The sequence below is a fragment of the Leptosomus discolor genome, chromosome 1 (assembly GCF_034619465.1).
Source record: "Leptosomus discolor isolate bLepDis1 chromosome 1, bLepDis1.hap2, whole genome shotgun sequence".
In the NCBI taxonomy this organism is placed as follows: Eukaryota; Metazoa; Chordata; class Aves; order Leptosomiformes; family Leptosomidae; genus Leptosomus; species Leptosomus discolor.
Genome location: NC_141391.1, coordinates 75325706 through 75335087, shown reverse-complemented (window position 1 = coordinate 75335087; position 9382 = coordinate 75325706).

The following is a 9382-nucleotide window of genomic DNA, read 5'->3' as shown; positions in this document are numbered from 1 at the left end:
TCTATTTGAATGTGACAGGTTCGGGTTATTCGCTTGGGTTCAGAGTCATGAGGAAGCGTTTACGTTGCCTCTGGACTGTGACCCCAAAAGCAGCGTAGCTATGTTCATACTGCCTGGTACCCCAGCTAGTAAGACATCCATGAAACCAGCCTGTACATCTCCGCAGCTGCAGCACTCTTCTGCATAAGACCAGTAGAAAGTGGCAAGCAGACCATACACTTTCCAGCCACTCCTGGTGCCCTGCTTAGCTGCTCTATACAGAGCTCAGGATATTTTTTGTGGACTGCTTGTCTCTTTACCTGTTTTGCATTCATGAAGCTTACTTTGGTCTTCTTTCTTCTGCTGCTTCCCGTTAAGCTGTCTTCCTATTGCTGTTACTCTCCCCGCTTTATAAGTAGTTCTCTCGTGTTTTCACATGTTTTACTTTTCACAGCTGCTGTTATGAAACTGAAGCAGTTGTAGCTGAAACACTGAGTGTTTCTGTCTTTTACTGGTGGGCTGCTGGAGAGGTGGCTCCATTTAAATGATCTTCCAGTTACCTGCTAGTGTCATGCCCCAGTTCGGCAGCCAATAGGGCATGTACATTTGCCTATAATTGCTAGATTTTCCAGAAATGTCTTTTTGCAGCACACTGGAGAGTTTCATGGCATTTATGTATCTGTAGGTAGAGTTCTGTCAACAAACAGTGTATTCACACAGCAAAATCTGACTTATTCATTCACCATTTTTAGACTCAGAACCAGTCCAAACGTGCTTAAGATTTTAAACACACCATCGTTGTTATTTTGCATTAAAATTGCTACTTAGACACTAGATGTCATCCCTAAAGACCTCAAGGAACACATGCTGTAGCAAGTTATAACAAGAACCTTCACCTTTTCTGTTTTTAAAATAGGTTTTTAATACGGTATGTTTGCTATTGTTTTCTGATCTAGAAATAAACTCTAGTAGTTCATTCACTGAGGGGTTGTCCCTGAGTCAATGCTTGCTCTGCTTCCAATAGCACTGACAGCGCTGCCAGATTTCTGTCACAGAAATTCTGGAAGTGGACAAGAGTGATTTTTGTTCTGATGTATAATTTGCTCAAACTGGGCCACTTGCTAATAGTAATTTTAAGGATAATAAAAGCTCTCTATCTTTCCAGACATTTCACCAGTTTCCCTCATTAATCCCATGTTGTTCAATTCAATTTTCGTTACTGATCTGATCTACAGGACTTTTCAGGACCTGGCTTTCTTCTGTGTTTCGGCAAAAGACCCTCGCATTCTTCAAATTAAGCTGATCTCTTGTTGAGGCCAGCTTGGCTCCCAGTGTACGTTTCAGCAGCGAGACTTGTTTTATGCCATGGGAAATCCTCTGAGCATAGAGGTGTTGGGTGAGGATGAAAATATTATGTCCTGCCTAGCAACAGAGCTACCTGGGGTTTATCACTTGGGAACGACTTGCTAAAACCCCATTATTATCCATTCCCAATTCCTCCCTCCTTGGCTGCATCTTTTTGGGAGTGCTATGAGAGGTCACAGTGGGTAAGCTCTGGTTAGCCTCATAACTCTCATGGAAAATCATAGAAGTAACTGGATAAACATTCTACCCCCCTGCCGCTCCCCAAATTTAAACACTTGTGGTATCTCAGCCATAGATCAGCTGGACAAGGATTCCTAGTTCCCAGATCACCTGGATAAAAGGGCTAGTAAAGCCTTCATCATTTACGTAATTTATGCTTGCTTAGCATCTCCAAAAGTATGTGTTTGTAAACTCAGCAAAATGTGTAAGCCAGCTATATTGTAAGGCATAAAGCAAATGCTAGTTTGTCTGAAAAACCACAGTCATGATCTAAAGACTCCTTTTTCTATAGTGATGTGCTACCTGCACAACTTGTGGGACTAAACTGCAGGCAGGGATCAATTTCATCCCCACTAATGCAAAAGGTTTGTGCAGTATATACCTGTGGGATTTGGTGCAGATTACTTGATTTTGAAAGCAAAACTCACAAAGGATCTTCATCTCCAGCACAATTCTCTGTACTAAAAAGAATGCACAGAGTTCTGCTGCATCAGACAAATTGACAGAGTTTTCATCACCAAGATCTCTCTCACCAAGCACCCCACAAATATCTCTTCTCAGGATCACACTGTTATGTTTGTTTAGACTGCTCTGAGGTCTGCCTACCTCTTTCACCATCTGGACTATCTCTCATCCTTCCAGATGCCATTGGATCAAAACAGTTCTTAGAAAGCCCATGGTAGTTCCTGTGAAACTTCTGAGCAGCTGTCATTTTTCTTTCTTTTAGGCAGGGATTTTACCAGTGTTTTGGGTAAGAAGGCTGCCTTCATCTCTGCTGCCAGCTCAGATAAAGGAACTTGCAGATTTCTTGCATTTCTCTCAAATGAAAAATGAAGGTTGCTTCCAATTATTTCAACTTGTTTTAATGCACCTTTTAATCATATTAAATTACCATTTTCTTCCACAACTTAGACTGAGTTTAATAGCAATTAGGTCATTTGCTGTATGTTCATTAGAAATTTTCAACTCAAGGACAAGCCAAAATTAATTTCTCCTACTTCATTTACTCTCGAATGTCATCCTTACTCTGTGTCTTCCATTCCATGCCTGGAAATCAGATTCAAACCCCAGAACCACCACTGGAACTCCGCCTACATGCTGCAATCCTATTACTCAGCTGAATAAAAAGAAATGCCCTTAACAATACTCATTTTATCACAGCTTGGAACGGGAAACCTCTCTAGCCCAATAGAAAAAGCATTGCTCATCCCAGCACAGCACCTGACATAAGCTCAGATTTGCTCATTACCTGCACATCCAGGAGCTAGTGACAGATTCACCTCAGCATAACGCCTGGAAAGAACTGAAAACTATGTAAGCTCTTCTGGAGAGGTATAAAGAGGTGTTTTCCAAAAAGCACCCCTTGGAAACTTCTGAGGGCCATTCAAGACAAGTATTTTGTTCCCCTTTGTACGGCTGCAGATGACTGCAGGAGGCAGAAGGCAGTGGAGAATCGGGACCAGATGACTGAGGTGTGTTTGGGTACCTGGACCACTTTTTTCAGATAGGACAGGGAGCACTCACTGGTACCATAATACCCAATCCTGGCCTTCTTATCGATGGTCTTCACTTGTACTGGATCCTTCTTAAACGCAGACAGGTCCAAGAGCAAACACATGCTTTTCATGTCTGACTGGTCAGTCTACCATATGTGAGAAACAGTGGTCATGGACTTGATATCAGCATGTCAGCTCACGTGAACTGTTGGGATCACGGAGCTATGCAATTTATAGTAGTCGAGGATCTCTCTGGAACTCCTTTCTTCCCAGGCGAATGACTGGATATTTTCTGCCGTGATGCATGCCCTGGCACGCTGTGCTGCAGTCCTAGCAGTGGAAGTAAAACCTGTGGTGATATGGAAAAAGCCTAGTGAACGTGGAGTAGAGCTAGAAGATAGGAAGGGGTCCATGGCCAGTGGTGGATAGAGGTTACAATGGGTTTAGAACCACAGGATGGCTGAGGTTGGAAGGGACCTCTGGAGGTCATCTGGTCCAACCCCCCTGCTCAAGCAGGGCCGGCTAGAGCCAGCTGCCCAGGACCATGTCTGCACGGCTTTTAAACATCTCCAAGGATGGAGACTCCACAACCTCCCTGGGCAGACTGTGCCAGTGCTGCCACCCTCACAGTGAAAAAGTGTTTCCTGATGGTCAGAGGGAACCTCCTATCTTTCAGGTATGCCTGTTGCCTCTGGTCCTGCCATGGGCACCGCTGAGTGGAGCCTGGCTCCATCTTCTTTACTCCCTCCACCAGGTACTTAAAACACATTGATAAGATTCCCCTGAGTCTTCTCTTCTCCAGGCTAAACAGTCCCAGCTCTCTCAGCATTTCCTCATAGGAGAGATGCTCCAGTCCCTTAATCACCTTTTTGTGGCCTTTCATTGGACTCTCTCCAATATGTCCATATCTCGCTCATAATGGGGAGCCCAGCACTGGACTCAGCACTCCAGCTGTGGCCTCATCAGTGTTGAGTAGAGCAGAAGGATGACCTCCCTTGACTTGCTGGCAAGAGTCCTCCTAATGCAGCCCAGGATACCATTCGCCTTCTTTGCAGCAAGGGCCCATTGCTGGCTCATGTTCAACTTGGTGCTCACCAGGACCCCCAGGTTCTTTTCTGCAAAGCTGCTTTCCAGCTGGGCAGCTCCCACGATACACTGGTGCCTGCGGTTGTTCCTGCCCAGGTGCAGGACTTTGCACTTGGTTGAATTTCATGAGCTTGTTTTGGCCCCTCTGGATGGCAGCATGACCCTCTGGCATATCAGCCACTCATCTCAGTTTTGTGGCATCAGCAAACTTGCTGAAGGTACACTTCCCCATCATCCAGATCATTAATGAAGATGTTGACCAGGACTGGACCCAGCGTTGACCCCTGGGGTACACTGCTAGTTACTGGCCTCCAACAAGACTTTGTGCTGCTGATCTCCACGCTCTGGGCAGAGCCATTCAGCCAGTTTTCAACCCCCTCACTGTCTGCTCATCCAGCCCAGACTTCAAAAGCTTGTCTCTGTGGATCTTATGGGAGACAGCCTTGAAAGACTTACTGAAGTCCAGGTAGACAATATTCACTGCTCTTGTCTACCTGGCCAGTACATGCCTGAAGAAACTTTTGATCAAGAGATTTGGAAAGCTAGATGCTCCACTATTTCATAGCTTGAAGAGTTTTACAAAGAAAGCTTATATGGCCAGATCCTTTTGTAAACAAATGAAATCTGCATTTAAATCTGAGAACATTTAGACGGCGTCAAAAGCCCAGATGTAAGGTATTTTTTCTGTATGAGGGAAGAAGCTGTTACCACATTCTTGTTTCTCTATAGGTAAAGAGATTGCACATCAGTGCAGCTGACAAAATCAAGCAACCACACCACTACACAAGTTGTAACATTTCTGCATATAGGAACAGAATAACACCATCCTCCCAGAAGGAGCTGTCATGGGTGCAATCTTAAGCCAGCGCGTTTACAATGAAAAGATAAATCAAGACAGTTCTAGAAGAGCAAAATATTTTTAGTTGGAAAGGGTACAACAAAAGAAGAAAGCAGCTACATTTGTTAGAAAAAAAAAAAAAAGCAGCATATGGTAAAACTGTCTAAGAAAGTTTGAAGGCTTTAATGGGTGGGAAAAGTGAAGAAAGCAGGACAAGAATATAAATGGCTGTGACAGGCTCCACAAACTGAAACACTTGCTAGCATCTGTGAAGGTCAAGCCCAGCTCCCACAGAGGATTAAAAGAATGGTTCTTCAGCCTAATCCACAAACAGGTAAGAAAACCTGGGGTCCAGGGCAACCCCACTCACCTTCTGGAATTACATTACTGAAGGAAAATGCATTATATCCAAGTAAAAATTCAGAGTAAAGCATCATTATTTCAGCAAAGAGGCTTTCCACAGATGCAGTTGCACTAAGCTACAGCCTGACTGTTGAAGTGTAACTATTCAGTAACACTAGAGATATCTCAATATTCTAACAATTTGCTGTTGACAACGAGATAGTGACCTGGGATACAACATGATTTCTACGTTCTGTGACTGAGTCTTCCACGAAACCAAACAGCACAAAGTATTACAGCGCTACCACCACTGCCCTGATGGGACGCATCACGTAAACCTAAGCTGAACCTCACAGTCTGTTACCCTCTAGCTATGTTATTCAATCTGTACCAAACTATGTAAATATCGCACATCTCTTGCTTGTTGTTTTTTAAAAAAGGGGGTTTTTTGAAGTCTCCTGCCCAGGTCTTCTTTTTTTTCATTTTTCTCTGTGTGTTGGCTGCATCCCTTAAGGTCTCCAGTAAGCCCAGTATCTGCTTTCTATCTCTTTCTTTACCCATCATGTCACACTTGTTTGTGGGGCTTTTTGTGGATTTATAAAGAAAACTTCACAAGTCTGTAAGGTTTCAGCAATATGCATACCTGAAAGGGTGACTGCTGGTCCACCCTGTCCTCCAAGGTCTGTAAGAAAAATTTACACATATATATTTTATAAAAATACATATTTTATCTAATATTCTACTCTGTAGTCAAAATCATGCTTTAGGTGCACCAGAACTGTACACAGATCTTTGCTGAAGCTGATGATAACGGTGTAATTAGAAGAATTGCAGTATGCATTCTGTTTCAACAGACAACACCCTTGAGTGGAAATTTAACTGCCCATTAAACCCTGACTTTTATACGGGACTTGAATACAATAGCAAATTCCTCAAATTAGCCCTACTGCCCCACTGTCTTCAGTTAGTCAGCTCCGTACCCTTATGATTTCTTTATCTGCACCCCTCTGTCCCCTTTCCTTTAGGACTACATCAAGTCTTTATTGGTCTTGCACAAAAATCTGTTAGATCTGCAATTAATGGTAGTCTTAACCACAGCCCCGAAATGTCTGTTTAAACATCATGCAACTAACAGGAAGAGCAAACCATTATAAATTGCAGGCTTAAAGTCAGTTTCAGCAGTTTCTGAAATCTGTCCTACATTATATTCAGTTGTGAAACTCCCCCAGGTGAAGAATTGAGAGTAAGAAGTTATGGTGCACTTCAAAAACTATTGTAGCACAAAGTTATCAGATGACCTTCTTCCTGTTAAGGATAAAGATCAGGTACATCATCTTCCTGTTGCTTTTCAGAGGTATTCTTGTGTAACTTCTGGTGTAAACCATGAGCTTATAGCCTCCTCTGGTATTCAGTCACTTGGATTGACTTTTGCATGACCATAAAGGCAGGTCTTACTCTTTGCTGATAGCTCAGGACTCACATTAGTCTCATAGCCTAAAGCTAGTGTTAAAGGGAAGTGTAGCCACAACATATTTATGATAAAGAACAGTTTTCTGTAACCCCCTCCAGCTAATTATAAAATAACTATTTCTTTAGATACACTGAAAATGAAAAAAGCCTTAAAATCTGAAGTATTTCTTTAAACACAGGATTTTAAATATACCATCCATCTGTCCTGTAGAATTTACCCTATGCTTTGCTGGTGACGAAGGTGACTGACAAAAGTGATGAGAGACCTGAGTAGTCTCGGGCATGAAGCCTGAACCTCATGCAGCTTGCTTGTCTAATGGTCCACGGCAGCCTGACATGTTTCACCTCACGCATTCCTCCTCCTGCCTTAGAATCCTGCTTAACAAATCAGCTCATCAGTTGGGGTTGAGAAGCAGGGGAGAGGTTGCCTGCTCAGAGAAGTCTCTGTAAAGGACACACAGTTCAGCGAGACTTGCATTGTAATTCCTCCTCCAATATGTGACTGGACACAGGTGTTTGTACGACATCGTAAAGAGGAACACATCTCCCAAATATAACCTAATCCCATGACCAAGGGAGATCTTAGTTGAAATATATCTAGTTCATAGCAGAGTGACCTGGAAGGACAGCTGGGTGGGAAGTGACAGTTACTCCATGAAAATCAAGGAATATAAAGTAAACTATTAAGCTTTCTAGCATTAAATCTTATCAAATAAATAGTTTAAACCTACTTTTAGAGAGGGCCTTCGTGCCTTCTCCCTGCTCAGTTATCCCTCCCCCAGCTGAAATCAAAAACCAAGCCTTGCTACTGTAAATTGGCAAACGAAAAATAGAAATGAGGCTTATGATGAGGGAGAAAAAAAAAAATAAATTTGTAGCATTAAAGCCTTTTATGACTGAGGCAGCACAGATGTTATACATTTGTCCCAGCCCTTGTATCCTGTTTTGAAAACCAGCCACTGATTTCTGATTCACCAGCCACGGAGGGTGTCTTTTCATTGCCTGGAGGCTCTAGGGTATGTGGTCCTGCCCTCACTTCTTGACGCCTCCAAAGATCGGTGAATTGATCCAGGTTAAAATTCCTGGGAAAACAGAAACATGACTATTTTTAAGCTGAATCAATTCCCTGATTTGGTTCACTGTGTTGTTCCATAAGCAGCACAGTTGAGGGTGTGGTGTGAGGGGAAATGGACTTGTACGGGGCCGCCAGGAAGCAGGAAACCTTTCAGACAGCGCTGTCATTAAAGCCCATGTTTCACGGTACTCGGCTTGTCACGAAGCAGCTGTTAAGATCTGGAATCCTTCTTGCTGCAAAAAACCCTTTTTTTTTTTTGTTTTTCCCTGACAGGGTGCTGAAACGGGTGTCTGCCACGCTCCTCACACCACAAAGGGCACAGGTGACACACGTGTGCTCCTGTCATGCTGCAAAGCCTGGAACTTCCCCTCTGAACAGCGATTGAAGCAATAGCACAGGTATGCTTAAACATATAGGAGTTAAGTGACAACCACAGTTACATTGTATGAAGAACACCTGAAGCCTAAATAGCTAATAATTTTGTTTAAATGCCATTCACAGTATTCCAACTATTAATTATTACTGTACATATCACTGCAGTGTCTACTGACTGTGTAGACCTTTAGTTTACATCTAGGACAAAAAATTATGGCTTAAAACACTGTTTGGCTACATCAACTAAAAAGTAAAAAGACTGCTGTTAATCTGAAGTAGGAAACGCATACAATGTCAGAGGAGATGTAGGAACACCGGGAAAGTATTACACACTTTTCCTTTGAATGTTTAGTAAGTGAAGGCTTTATAAGAAACACCCTGGAGCAAAGCCCCCCTGAGCTCATGTTCAGGCTAAGCAACCTGCCTGCAGGTACACTGAGGCCACCACTTCCTTGCAGTTCTGCATCTGAAACCTAACGTAAGATTTAGCCTACCTGGGTAAAAACATACTAGTGTTTCTTAATACACTATACCTTATAAGAATTTAAATACCATTTTATTATTGTTAGGATTATGAAATGAAAGTAACTACTATATTTTTACATAATTCTTCACATTATGTCAGTACATTAAATGTATTTTAACTTTAAAAGAACATTTCTGAGGACTTCTTTCTACTGCTTCTCCTGCTCCGTTGGCTACTCCTTTTGCTGTGCCAACAGAAATGTTTTACTGGAGAAGACGAATAAAAAATTTTGGCAGGGCGGATTACAGCCCAGTATTTGTTGATGAGATCAAGCAAGATAAAGCCCAACAAAGAAGGACAGGACAACAGCAGCAAAGCAGGGACTGTTACAGGAGGTGGTCAATAATAACATTTCCTATCGACTTGGTTAGTTTCTTTCTAGAAGGAAGCTTGTAGCCAGGCTGTTGTCCTTGCAGCCCTACAAAACCATACAGAGGGACAAAAGCACTTTAAGCTGCCCAGCAAACATTTGAGATGGAAGTAGGACAAAACCAGCTTCTTACTCCGCTCCCGACGTGCACACTTGTGTCGCCTGTATCCAACATGCACCACCGGTGGTTTGCTCAGCAGTGCAAAAGGAGAGGCTCAGTCAGGGAAGGGGACACCCAGCT